At 37.2% G+C, this 14,835-nt stretch overlaps 1 protein-coding gene across 1 annotated transcript in view; it reads left to right on the forward strand.

Moving 5' to 3' along the window:
* Nucleotides 1-14,835, forward strand: part of Erbb4 (erb-b2 receptor tyrosine kinase 4) — a 708,134-nt gene that overhangs the window by 313,388 nt on the left and 379,911 nt on the right. The gene's annotated exons all lie outside the window — the stretch shown is intronic.

The raw sequence follows: 14,835 nt of genomic DNA on the forward strand, positions 1-14,835 counted from the left end.
GTCTGTTCTTTTCTCTTAGTGGATAAGTGGAGAGTTAGATATAGATTTTTAAATATCTCTAATTTCAAATCGACTTGAGAAATCTCATCTAAAATTTAATGGTTCATTTTGTATGATCTAGCACTATGTAAACATGATGTTTTTGTGTGAATTAAACAGATCTATAGTGCTATGTTATATTACAACAAATATACTATGCTTCAGTGTAAGTATTTTGGATCCACTGTAAATATACTTAATTTATCTTTGGTTTTAGAATTCCCTTTAGAAACACCTTTGCCCACTGGACTTAAACCTCCTGCCAATCAGAAATGGATGCACTGTCTCTATAGAAATCTCAAGTACACAGCACACAGTGGAATTTAATATAGTTGAATGAAGAGCTAAGTGCTCCAAACAAGACATCATCAGCTGAGAATAAAACATGTTTTGTTAAATAGAAAAAATTGTAACAGCGCTTCAAATAACCCAAAATTCAGTTGGGTGTTGCTAAGTTACTGAGCCCAAAAGAGTCAGAAAGATAATAATGAGAGATTAGATTCATTTTGCTATTTATATAATATCATATTTTACTTCTTTCATTGAGCCTGTTCAGAGTTGCTCGATTAAGGAAATAATGACTCCAACGTATTTGTTCTCAATTGTATAGTCTCATAAAAGCTTTAGAAACAAGTATGTGTTTATCATGCTTAACTCGATATTATAATGATGATAGTAGATTGATATATTAATTCTATTTAAACTATTCAGTAAATTTAAAATTTAAAACCTACTTTATTTTAAAAAAATAGTCATTAGGGTATCAAAGCATAGTCTTCAATTTTCTTTCTTACAGGAAAAACATAGGTGCTTTAGAATCTTGCAATGATTTGGTCTCTTTGTGATTTTTTTTTAGCTGTTTAAATTAGTCATTTATATTCTAGTTAGCATCATTCTGTATAAAACATTAGCAGATGGCTGGCCAGACACAGAAATTGGACTGTGCCTTAGAGTAAGGTGTAGAGATGGTAGAGACACAGAAAGACACCAGTCCATGCCAGGAAGGAAACTCACCATTACATTCATTAGTGAGCATTTTTTTTAAACAATTTAGTGCTGCTTCAACTTACAGTTAAAGATTAAATTGTTGTGCTATTTTTTTCAGGAAACATTAAATATAGGAGAACAGGAAGGCCAGGGTGCTAGTGCAGTGAGGAGAGGGTTTGATGAACAAGCATAAGAACATAGTTTAGGTACTGAACATCCACTTAAGAGCCAGGCTTACAAACATGGATCTATAATTCCAGAGCAAATGTTGAACTGAAATGTGGCTGAGTTAGAGGGTGGTAGGGTAGGAAGATTCAAGCAGCTGGTTGCATAGGCCTTGTAGTTGAATCAGTAAGATTCAGAAGATTCCCTGTCTCAAAATATAAGATGAAGAATGGCTGAAGAAGACACTGGTACAGACCTCTGGCCGCTACCTGCATTGTACACACCCATATGCACACTGCACACAGACATACAAACATCTTCGCACAAACATATTAATCTGTACATTGTGTAGCGCCTATACAGAAAAGAAGCAATACATTTAAAGTAAGGGAAAGAATACATTTTTGTTTTAAAGATATTGTGATATATTTCCTATTTTTCATTCTTAAACTATATTTTCTTCATCAAATAATCATTTTCAAATTTATTTTTCTATTGGGAATATATATTCTAATAATGATGACTTCATTTTTTGTGAAAATGTTACTTAGAATAGTTTTTTAAAGTGTGATTTCACTTTTCCCCCCAGAAAAACAAATTAGTATCACATATTATATTTTTAACCAAAGAGAAGATAATTTAAATGCCAAGAAGGTCATCTTAAATGAAGCAGATAAAGGTATAAATAATATAATTTCAAAATGCTATAAAATATTGTTTCCTGAATTATCTCCTACCCTTTCTTTCTATATAGCCACAGATTCTACTTTAAATAATTAAAGGAGCTGCACTAATTGTGTGCGAGTAAAGGCAGTGAAGAATCAAAGGCATAGTGGTTTGTTAGATATGACATTAAAGTCCCTGGGTGCTGTTTTTAAATCAAATAGCTGAGAAGGAATGAAAGTTGGGGTTGCATAAACTTTGGAGGTCATGATAAAATAAACCAATAAAGTAGAGAATTTTTAGCAGAACCTGTAAAATGCCTCTGTGAAGGGTTACTGCTAGGTAGGGAGCAATATGAACCTTCGCACTGAATGGCTTAAGAGTAGACAGCCTTGGTGAGAGTACTTCAGATACGAATTGGAATCAGAGATAGTAAGAGCCATCAGCAAGTCTGCATGAAGGTGGCCTTAGCCAAAACAACCATCCCTCATCTCACCACTGTGTGGCAGTTTCTGTTATATACGATTGTTGTATTATTAGATCTCTGTCTTTCACTTCTATATGAACATAACCACTTGGTATCTAAAACAGCCCAATTGATACCCCATAAATTACCAGTCATATTCTTAAACTATTAAATTGTTTCCTTTAATATACTTCAAACAGAGCACATTGACCTCACAGTGATGTCACAGAGGGAAATTTTCTATCAGGAAGGAATACTATTCAACAGTTTCATCGAACTGACCTGAAGATAGTGAACTATTCCATTAGGAATTACTTTACATTATACTGGGAGATGCTCAATATGATCTGCAAATGAAATCAAGCCAATCTAAGATGAAGTTTTATATGTGTTTTTTATAATGTGGATAAAGGAAATGTGTGTTTTATATGATGCTTTGAACTCAAGTTTTAAGGTGTTCTTATTCCCACATGACACCCAAGAAAACAATTGAAGCCATCATTGAAATCTATTTGCTTGCCTTCACTCTCATATCCATCCATGCCTTGTGCTAAATATAGTCACAGATTCTCAATGATTTCCAACTATAACTCCCTTGGAATACCTCCCCTATTTTCTATAAATACTATTTTCTCTTAGGACTGTACTTATTCTTTAAGTTTCAGATTAATTTTGGCTTTTTAAATTAATTTTTAATGGATATTTTCTTTATTTACATTTCAAATGCGATCTCCCTTTTCCTGGTTTCCCCTCTGAAAAAACCCTATCCCAACCCCCCTTTCCCCTGCTCACCAACCCACCCACTCCTGCTTCCCTGTCCTGGCATTCCCTTATACTGGGGCATGGAACATTCTCAGGACCAAGGGCCTCTCCTCCCTTTGATGGCCAACAAGGCCGTCCTCTGCTACATATGCAGCTGGAGCCATGGGTCCCTCCATGTGTACTCTTTCGTTGGTAATATAGTCCCCGGGAGCTCTGGGAGTACTGGTTGGTTCATATTGTTGTTCCTCCTATAGGGCTGCAAGGGCCTTCAGCTCCTTGGGTCCTTTTACTAGCTCCTCCATTGGGGACCTTGTGCTCAGTCCAATGGTTTGGCTGAGAGCACCCACCTCTATTTGTCAGGTACTGGCAAAGCCTCTCAGAAGACAGCTATATCAGGCTCCTGTTAGCAAGTGCATTCACAATAGTGTATGGATTTGGTTACTGTATATGGGATGGATCCCCAGGTGGGGCAGTCTCTGAATGGTCTTTTCTTCAGTCTCTCCTCCACATTTTGTCTCTGTATCTCCTCTCATAGTTATTTTGTTCCCCCTTCTAAGAAGGACAAAAGTATCCGTATTTTGGTCTTCCTTCTTGAGCTTTGTTTGGTCTGTGAATTGTTATTTTATTTATTTACATCCCATTCCCCCTTACCTTTGCCTCTGAGAGGGTGAGCCTGCACCTGCCCACTCACCCCACCTCACCCCCACCAGTATCTCTTTCTCCTGAGACATCAAGTTTCTACAGGATTAGGCACATCTTATCTTATTGTGGCCAAACAAAAGTGTCATCTGCTACATATGTATGTGTGAGGAGAGCGCAGACAAGCCTATTTATGCTCTTTGATTGGTGGTTTAGCCTCTGGGAGCTCTGAGGGATCCACATTACTTGATAGTGTTGTTCTTCCTGTGGGGTTCCAATCCCTTTCAGTTCCTTTAATCCTTCCTCTAACTCTTCCATATTGGTCCCAGACCTCAGTCCAATCATTGACTGTAAGTATATACACCTTATATACCAGTAAGGTACTGGTAGAGCCTCTAAAAAGACAGCCACTCTGGGCTCCTGTCTGCAAGCACAACATGGTGACAAAAATGATAGTTTTAAGGTTTTGTGACTGTGCCTGGGATGGATAGCAAGTTGGAACAGTCACTAGATGGTCTTTCCTGCAGTCTCTGCTCCATTTTTGTTCCTGCATTTCATTTAGACAGGAACAATAGAACAATTCTTTTTCTTTAAAAATCCTATTGGCAAATATGAGTGCCTGTTTAAATTGTGCATTTTGAGCATTGCACCTTGCACATATCTTTATTAAATAATATATCTTTCCCAGTGATAAATTATCTGGATAATATTTTCCTCCTGACAGGAAATCATGTCACTTAATTTTTTTTTATATTTTTAACACCTGGTCTGTCACATTGTGCATAATCATAAAATGATTCCTGAATTTCAACCTGATGAATAGTAATTAATAGATGAATAAAATTATTCTATCTAAATAACCATGCATATATTTAGGGTGGAACATGAAAGATAACAAAGATTTTAAGTAAGATTAAAATAATATTTTTAAATTCTCGTGTAATATTTAGAAATATTAATAAAATTAAGCTGTCAGAGAACAGATAGCATTATTATAGAATTATTGTCACTACTTTAAACAATAACAATGCAAAAATAATAGTTTATTTCTTTTATCAATTCAAAACTAGGACATTTGTTTTAGACTAGATCCTTATTGGCTACATATGAAAAATATGCAGGTGAAGAGACGAAGCCCACAATCACTGTCTGTTCTCCTTTCCCATGGCCTTTTCAAGTAACTAAGCATTACATCTGTGATGGATTATATATGCTTGGCCCAGTGAGTGGCACTATCAGGAGGTGTGGCCTTGTTGGAGGAATTGTGGACTTGTAAGTGTGGGCTTTAAGACATTCACTCTAGCTGCCTGAAGGCCAGTCTTCTCCAAGCAGCCTTCAGATGTAGTTATATAACCCTCAGCTCTGCCTTCATCGTGCCTGCCTGGATGCTGTCACTCTCCTACCTTGATGATACTGAACTTAATCTATGAACCTGTAAGCCAGCCCAATTAAATGCAATTACATATTGTCTATGCGTTGCCTTGGTCATGGTGTCTGGTCATAGCCATAAAATCCTCACTGAGGCAACATCCTTCTTCACACAGTCTATCTTCTTCCCCTCTTTTTCATCCCTTTATTCTTCATTCCAGTCCATCAGAAGAAATGAATTAAAGGCTGCTATTATTTTGGTTCTTTGAAATCTTAAATATTCAACATTCACTTTGCCATAAATGTCTAAGAACTAACATCTCAATTCTTAGGTTGAAATTTTTAATATATTACTTTTTTTTTTTTTTTTTTGGTTTTCTGAGACAGGGTTTCTCTGTGTAGCCCTGGCTGTCCTGGAACTCACTCTGTAGACCAGGTTGACCTCAAACTCAGAAATCTACTTTCCCCTGCCTCCCAAGTGCTGGGATTAAAGGCATGTGCCCCTACTGCCCAGCAGAAGGACTCCTGGAACTGGACTCTGCATTGGCCAGGAATCAAACCTGGGTCTCCTGCGTGGCAGGTGAGAATTCTAGCACTGAACTACCCATGCCATGCAGTGACAGCATTCTATATTAAATGAGTTTATTCTCTTTATAAAGATAACTCTTTTTTATCTACTCACTTTAAGTTGATGTAAACTAAAAGAAAGGTTTTTTCATTACTCAGAGAAAATTGTTTTTGTTTTTTTTTTCACTCTCTGGAATATCCCTCTGTCTTGATTCTCACATTTTTCTGACAAGCAAATTCAAAAAAATCTAAAATCATCTGAGCTATGAGCTGGGATGTGAAGATTGTAACCTGAAGACAGTCCTCCATTCTGTCCTCTGGGCATTCTATTTTATACCTGACCACAAGATATCTTATTGTAACATAAGATAGATATAGAGTTCTGTTTATTTGCATCTGAAACACACTGCAAATTCATGATATGCCACAGAAATAAGTGGTTCAATGTCTCCTGACACTTAAAAAGTGTTTTAATAATTACAGAGACTTTTAGAGATACTCTTAGGGGACAGAATGTAGCAGTAGTCCTGCGAAGCAACTTTGGCATTGACATAAGATGTGATCTCCAGTTTGTCACATATACTTGCATATGTATTTCTGATAGTATTTCCTCCCCAGCCACTTCCTGCATTTACTGCTTGATGAATCACAGACAAACTTAAGTCGATGTCTCAGACCCTATTTAAATGTAAGTGATCTTAGCTCCCTAACCTAGTTTTTCATGCACAAATTTGGTTATAATTACAATATCCTACTGGCGGCCTAGTCATAGAGATTAAGTTTAGAAGATGTACATAAACCCTGAACAGATTAATCTGTATGTCTAGGCATAGTAGAGACTCAAGAAGATATCAACTTCCAGATTGTTAGAGTATAAAGAATTTGACCAAGAAAATGAGCTAGGTTTTTTTTTTAAATACACACAGTCAAAGAAGAAATCTGATCCCACAAAACTTAATTCTTCCTTCTACCATACATAACAAAAACAGCAAATAGAAACAATCTATAGTTTCACTGTCGCAATCTTGTCCATCTTGTGGCTCTCTATTCTATTGAAACTTGCTCTCACATGAGTAATTGAAAGTGATTCTCCTTCATGTGTCCTTGAAGAAGAAGGAATAAAAATGGACTCCATAGACTTTAAAGACAATATCAAGGAATGACACCACTTGCTTCTTGAGAATATCACATCAATCAGGAGTTAGCTGCAAGAAATATTGGGTAATAACATTTTTAGTTTTAAATGTATGTTTAACAAAATCCATTTATTGCTTTCAAAAAATAAAAGAAACAGGCGGCAGAGAGATAACATTGCCTGTAACAGGCTTAGAAGGCAAAGGTGGTATTTTGATATCTGCCCTAATGTCTTACTAGAAGTAGTGGCTGAAGATGGTTGGACCTTGATGTATATATGTGCTACTTGTTTCTGTGAAGGAATAATCCACTCTTTTTAAATGCATCAAAGAGAAGTTCACTAAAGGTATTCTAATTGCCTGCTTCCTTCAAGGCACCATCAGACAGTTCCCTGTCCTGTTGAGGTCCCAAACTCTTAGAAATCTCTTATGTCTCCACAATAACTCTGGTTAATCACACTGCATATTCAGGGTCTTCTTTTTTTCCCTTTGTGCCAGTTTAGATTCAAGACTTGTTATTTATATTAGATGATGCCAAGCGGCCCATCTACCTCATGTTTGTTTAAGAGAAATGATCAGTCATGAGCATCCCCATGATGAAACTCCATGAGAAAGGACCTTTGAAAGCAAGATCCAGACACAATACCCAAACAAGGAAAGTACATTCTCACATTAAAACAATCTGCCGCTATGCAGACAGGCTAAGAGTAATTAGTTAGATGGAAGAAAGCCAGGACATTGAGGCAAACATTTTAGTTTCTTGAAAAGTGCTTTGGGATTTCTAATGGCCACTTAGGATCAAGTCTGGAGTATAGAATAACATTGAAGACACAGTACCTCTGAAAACTTGACATTTCCAGATGTGTTAATTGATAACTACTGAAAACTATTCCCCACAGATCAGAAAAGTAGATGCTAAGTGCTAAATCCCAATATATGTGTATTATGTGTGTGTAATTTTTGTATATATGTATGGGTATTCATGCAATATGCAATGTATAAATATGCAATATATAATGAGTATATATGCCTAATATGTATATATAATATACATTTATTGTGAATACACATTTATATATATATAATACTCTAAATAACTATCATGACATGTTATATGTCATTCATATATATATATATATATATATATATATATATATATATAAAATCACACAATAATTCAGTGATTTATCTAGGAGATCTATTTATTTTCTCTGGATAACAGTGGTAATTATTTTGGCCATTACTAATTAATCAATTTAACATTTGCTCAAACGTTTTATTTAAAATTGGTTGAGAAATGAGATAGTTTTTAAGAACACAAACATTCTATAATTTTTTTTTCAAAAAACTATTAAACTCATTGGGATTCTGCTGTTTACCAATATTTGTGTATTAGTAATTCCCATAAAGACATTTTTATATACAAGTGGGGAACTTATAAACAATGAGTAAAATTATACATAATATGTCAGAATTTTATACTCTAAAAAAATACTATGAGTTAAGTGAATTAACTTTTTTTGTTAAAATTTGACACAATAATGGAATCTTTTGAAAATAGAAGTCTGAAGGTTTAGAATTCCTAAAGGAGAAAAAAAATTCTGTTTTTTCAAAAGATTTCTACTTAGTTTGTGACAATGTCTAGAGATTTGATATATTGCTTTGAACCTTATTCTCTTGAGCATAAGCAAACTATTGAATTTTCTGGAAAATAAGAAAATATCACACTTGAGAAAAGTCAAATATTTTTCTTCCTGTACTAAACTTATTGTTATAAAAACATATTATGAGTTATAAAAATACTGTAGTAGATAACAAAAACACTTCGCATCTTTATAACTTTTACATGTCAGTCAAATAATCCTACAGTCCCTCTGCTATCCTCCTCACACTTTGCCACAGTAATTTTGTAAGCCATTTTTTGTCTCAAGATCAATTTATTAGTAAATATTTGATTTGTACATTTTAAAAATACATCATTCATTGTTTTGAATTCTAAGAAGCCTGTCACCTTTGACATGGGCATATCTATTTGTCAAAACTGTTCACATAATGATAATCTGAATTCTCTACATATTTCCAATAAATAAAGTTTCCAAATACTTTCCTTTTTGAAGCCTAATGGGAGGGGAAATGGCATTGTGTATGACTATGATTCAAATACCTCTCTGCCTGGAGATCAGATGCCTGTCCAGCACCCTGTGGTGTGCTCATCGGGGTTTGCAGCTGCATATTCAAGTACATAGTCGTGTAATTAGTGGAAGTCTGGTGCCAGAGGAACACTGAGCTAGGCTTAGAGACTGTCATCCCACAGGGGCATAAAATGTGAGGGCTTTACTGAGCCATTTTTCCTTTTTTTCATTATTCCTCGCTTCACAAATTGAGTAGTTATGTGATTGGCCAGATAAGTGAGTTTCCATCTGATTTGAGATTTCTTCACGGGACACGAGATGACTGTGTTTCCCAAGTTTGTTTGTTTATTAACTGCTTCTTCATGACAACTAGCTTACTCTGTGTCAATGAAATCAAGTCAGTTACTTAGCAAGACTCTACCTGCACCTTGATTGTCTTTGCAAGTTAAACATTATTGACTTAAGTTTTTCAGCTCCATGTCTCTGTATTATCGCACTTACTTTCTGTATAATTACCTGTGGATTTGAAGATTTCATTTTCTTGCTTTCACTTCAATATTCTGTGTGAATTGTAACTATGTTACTTGTAATATTGCAGCCTATATGTGTGGGAAATACACACAGGACACATTCTTGCCAGAGGCTCTGATTTCAGGAGTATCATCTTATTTCTTCACTTGTAGCACAATGCATACTTTCTCTTATCAGGAAAGGGAAGGTCAGTGAGAACAACAGGCCAGTGATAAATAGCATTATTCTTCCATTGCTATCTTAAATATATATGCCTGAGACTTATTTTAATTATGTTCACATTTGTATTTATTTTTTGTGCTCTACTTTTTTTCTGCTTATGTGCATATGTATTCATGAAATTGTACTTAATTTTTTCCCTTTAAATTCAAAGTTTATCAAACCCAAACCAAACAGGTTTTTAACCAAAACAAAATCAAAAAAATAAACACATAGGTTTTCAATTTAAAACATAGAAGTTAATATTTTCCAATTTTAAATTACTAGGTGGGTCTCTTACACATTTTTGACTTTTAAATCTCTGTGGCATTTGGGGCCAACACATGTCACCATTGGAGGACACTTTGTAGGAGGATGTTCTCTCTGTCTCCTACTTGGGATCTGGGATAGAACTCTGAAGATCACAAGGCTTGAAAGCAAGCACCTTTGTAGAAGATCAAGTGGCCATAGGTGTGTGGGTTCATTTCTGGATCTTCAATCCTACTCCATTGATCTGCCTGCCTATCACTGGAACAATACCATGCAGTTTTTAACACGATTATTGTGTAGTATCGCTTGAAGTCAGGGATACTGACTCCCCCAGAATTTCTTTTGTTGTTGAGAATAGTTTTAGCTATCCTGGGTTTTTTGTTATTCCAGATGAATTTGAGAATGGCTGTTTGTAACTCTATGAAGAACTGAGTTGGGATTTTGATGGGTATTGCATAAGCTATTGGTGTTCTGTTCAGGAACTTTCCCCCTGTACCGATGTCCTCAAGGGTCTTCCCCAGTTTCTTTTCTATTAGCTTCAGAGTGTCTGGCTTTATGTGGAGGTCCTTGATCCATTTGGAGTTGAGCTTAGTACAAGGAGACAAGGATGGATCAATTCGCATTCTTCTGCATGCTGACCTCCAGTTGAACCAGCACCATTTGTTGAAAAGGCTATCTTTTTTCTATTGGATGTTTTCAGTCCCTTTGTCGAGGATCAAGTGGCCATAGGTGTGTGGGTTCATTTCTGGATCTTCAATCCTGTTCCATTGATCTGCCTGCCTGTCACTGTACCAATACCATAATGGGAATGGATGGGTGGGAGAACAGAGGGAGGGAAGGAGGCTTATGTGACTTTCGGGGAATGGGGGACCAGAAAAAGGGAAATCATTTGAAATGTAAATAAAAAATATATCGAATAAAATTTTAAAAAAATTAAAAAAAAACAAATGTTAAAGAGTGAATTTTAAATAAAAACTCGTTTAAAAGTTTGATTTTATTACAATCCCCCACCAAGGTCCAGGAAAAATGGAATGAGAAGAGGAAAATGCAGACTTACTGTCAATACAAACAATGCATGCATTGGAAGGGACTTTGCATTCTTCCATGTAGATTACTGTGACTATAGACAACGGGTGTGGTAGGACTAGGCCAGAGAGGATTCTATTATTTTTCTTGATTTTCAAGTTTACTGGGTTCAGAATTCTTTTTTCCTTCTTTTTTCCTAATTAGATATTTTCTTTATTTATATTTCAAATGTTCCCGTTCCTCATTTCCCCTCTGAAAACCCACTATACCATGTTCCCTCCCCCTGCTCACTAACCCACCCACTCCTGCTTCTCAGACCTGGCATTTCCCTACCCTGGGGCCCTGAGCCTTCACAGGTCCTCTCCTATCATTTGTATGTGACAAGAGCATACTCTGCTACATATGTGGCTGGAGCCATTGGTCTCTCCATGTATACTCTTTGGTTGGTGGTTTAGTTCCTGGGAGCTCTGGAGGTACTAGTTAGTTCATATTGTTGTTCCCCTATGGAGCTATGTCTTAGTCAGGGTTTCTATTTTTGTACAAACATCATGACCAAGAAGAAAATTGGGGAGAAAAGGGCTTAATGAGCTTAAACTTCCACACTGCTGTTCATTACCAAAGGAAGTCAGGACTGGAACTCAAGCAGGTCAGGAAGCAGGAGCTGATGCAGAAGCCAAGGAGAGATGTTACTTACTGGCTTGCTCTGGCTTCTCTGGCTTTCTCAGCTTGCTTTCTTATACAACCCAGAACTACCAACCCAGGGATAGCATCACCCACAAGGGGCCCTTCCCCTTTGATCACTAATTGAGAAAATGTCTTTCAGTTAGGTCTTCTGGAAGCATTTCCTCACCTGATGCTCCTTTCTCTGTGATAACTCCAGCTTGTGTCAAGTTGACACACAAACCTGTCAGTACAGGCTGTAAACCCTTTTAGCTCCTTGGGTCCTTTCTCTAGCTCCTCTTTTGGGGACACTGTGCTCAGTTCAATGGTTGGCTGCAAGCATCCTCCCCTGTATTTGTCAGGCACTGACAGGGCCTCTCTAGAAATAGCTCTATCAGGCTTCTGTCAGCAAGCACTTGAATTCTTAAAGCCACGGGTGCTGCAATTCCAGACTGCCACTGTGGCTGAGCCATATCCAGACTGAACTTCACAGACCCACTGTACAGGCCAGAGCTATGTGATTCTTTCAGGCTCACACTGTGAACACAGTCACACCATTCAACAAAATTATAAATCCATTGTGAACAGCACAAAAGGAAACAATTTTACACATGGGAAGTTTACTCTTCAAAACCTTTCATTAACTTTTTTTGGGGGGTAGCAATTTGTGAAGAGTTAAATTAAGAAAGTGGAATATTATTTCAGCTAATGTCATCCCCTTGGGTCCTGGGAACCTCATGATTTCCGGGTGTCTGGGACTTGCTGTTGGCTACCCCTAGTTCTCCATCCCCCCATTGCTATACACCTTTGTTCAATTTTCTGACCCTCTGAACATCTCCCCAGATCTCCTCCCACACTTGATCCTGCCCCCCTTTTTCCTCTCCCTCTCCTCCCTTCCTCCCATGTCCCACCAACCCTCTATTTCCAGTGATTATTTTGTTTCTCCTTCTAAGAAGGACTGAGGCATCCTCACTTTGGTCTTCCTTCTTCTTGACCTTCATTTGTCTATAAGTTGTAACGTGGGTATTCTGAGCTTTTTCCCTAATATCCATTTATCAGTGAGTACATACCATGTGTGTTCTTTTGTGACTATGTTACCTCACTCAGGATGATATTTTCTAGTTTCATCCATTTGCCTGCAAATTTCATGAAATCATTGTTTTTAGTGGCTGAGTAGCACTCCATTGTATAAATGTGCCACATTTTCTGTATCCATTTCTCTGTTGAGGGACAAAGGCCTGCACATGAATATGTATATCAACAAACAGTAAGGATAAGGACATCAGAAAGTCCCACTCTTCACTGGACTTACGTACCCATTATTGATAAACAGGGTTAAGTGAATAGCTCCAATCAAGTTGTCAAACATATGGTCCTAATTAAATCAAATAGGTCAGAAAACAAAACAATGAATCTAGAAATGGGCCTCACAGGGAGGAATGTGGTTGATAGGTTTGAGATGGAGATAAGGAGAGGGTGTTGAAAGACTGCATTGTGTGTGTACATATGTGTTTCTGTGTTTTATATGTGAATCTGTCTCTTTTTGTGTCTGTGTCTGTGTGTGTGCATGTGACTATGTGTGTCTCTGTGTGTCTGTGTGTATATGTATGTGTGTGCATATACAGATGTTTGTCTGTGTGTGTGAAACTGTCAAAGAAGGATCTTAATCGATGAAGTCAAACAAAAATCTTTGTACTTCCAGGTATTATCTCAACTAGATCTTTGTTCTCTTCTAAGTTTTCATAGTCAACAAACTATATATTCAAGGATCCCAGACCAAATTATAGCCTGATTCTTAGGCCACATAGCAACAATCTTTAAAAATTTAAAGTGGTTTTCAACCTTACTAATAGTTCTACCTCATGTGATGGTGTATTTTCTCATGTTCTCTGATTGTTGTGACTCCAACCATAACATTATCTTTATTCTTACTTTATAACTGTAATTTTGCTACTCTTATTAATCACAATGTAAATACATGTATTTTCTGATGGTCTTAGTTGACATCTGTGAAGAGTTCTTTAGCCCCCAAAAGGGTTACAGAACCACAGGTTGAGAACCACTGCATTATTATTTTAATAAATTAATTACATTCCAAAATTTGTCCCCCTTTCTGGTTACAAATCTTCCTCTTATTTGTCTATGAGAAGGTAGAACCCTCCCACAGTGTATCCCCATCCCTGGAGCTTCAAGTCTCTTCAGAATTAGGAGCATCTTCTCCCACTGAGGCAGCCCTCTCCTACATATGTGTGGGAAAGAGAGGGAGACTCGATCATGTCTGTGTATGTTCTTTGTTTGATGGCTCAGTCTCTGAGAGCTCCCATGGGTCCAGGTTAGTAGGTGCTGTTGGTCTTCCTGTGGGATTTCTACCCTACTCAGGTCCTTCAGCCCTTTCCTCAGCTCTTCTATAAGGGTCCCCAACCTCTGTCCAATGTTTGGCTGTGGGCATCTTCATCTGTTTCAGTCAGCTGCTGGTATACCCTCTCAGAGGACAGTTTTGCTAGAGTCCTATCTGTAAGCATAAAAGAGTGTATTTAATAGTGTCAGGGATTGGTAGTGGCCTATGGGATACGTCTCAACTTGGACTGGTTATTGGTTATCCATTTCTTTAATCTCTGCTCCATCTTTTTCCATGCATTTTGTGGGTGGGTTGATATCTTTATCCTTCCACTGGAGGGCCCTGTCTGGCTATAGGAAGTGACCTGTTTATATGTTCCTTCTCCCCACTGTGAGTCCTGGGAGCATCTCTCATCCCAGGTCTCTGGGATGTTCTAGAGATTCCAACCATCCTCAACCCCTGGCAGCTGTTGATTTCCATTCATTCTTCGGGTCCTCTATGCTTCTCTCCTGTCTTCCTGATACCTGATCCAGCTCCCTCCCATCTTCTACTCTGGTCCCTTCCTCTCTCCCTCCCTCTGCCTCCCATGAGTATATTGTCCTCCCCTTCTAAGTGGGAATCAAGCATCCTCACTTGGGCCTTCTTTCAAGATTGCAAGATATCCACCTGCTCTCTACTCTTCACATTCCCATCTCAATTTGAAAGAACTTTGTTTTGTCAAGTGGAATAATTTGAGTATATTTTTAGCCGAATGTTTAATAATAACTAAATACAATAATCAATGGTAATTTATAATGAGTCTTCTGATCTTCATGTTTTATGTTCATAAAGTATAGTCTCTTTTCAATCTATTAAATTATCATGATACACTTTGACAGGAGTTTTTCAACC

This window comes from Apodemus sylvaticus, chromosome 9, assembly GCF_947179515.1.
Source record: "Apodemus sylvaticus chromosome 9, mApoSyl1.1, whole genome shotgun sequence".
NCBI lineage: Eukaryota > Metazoa > Chordata > Mammalia > Rodentia > Muridae > Apodemus > Apodemus sylvaticus.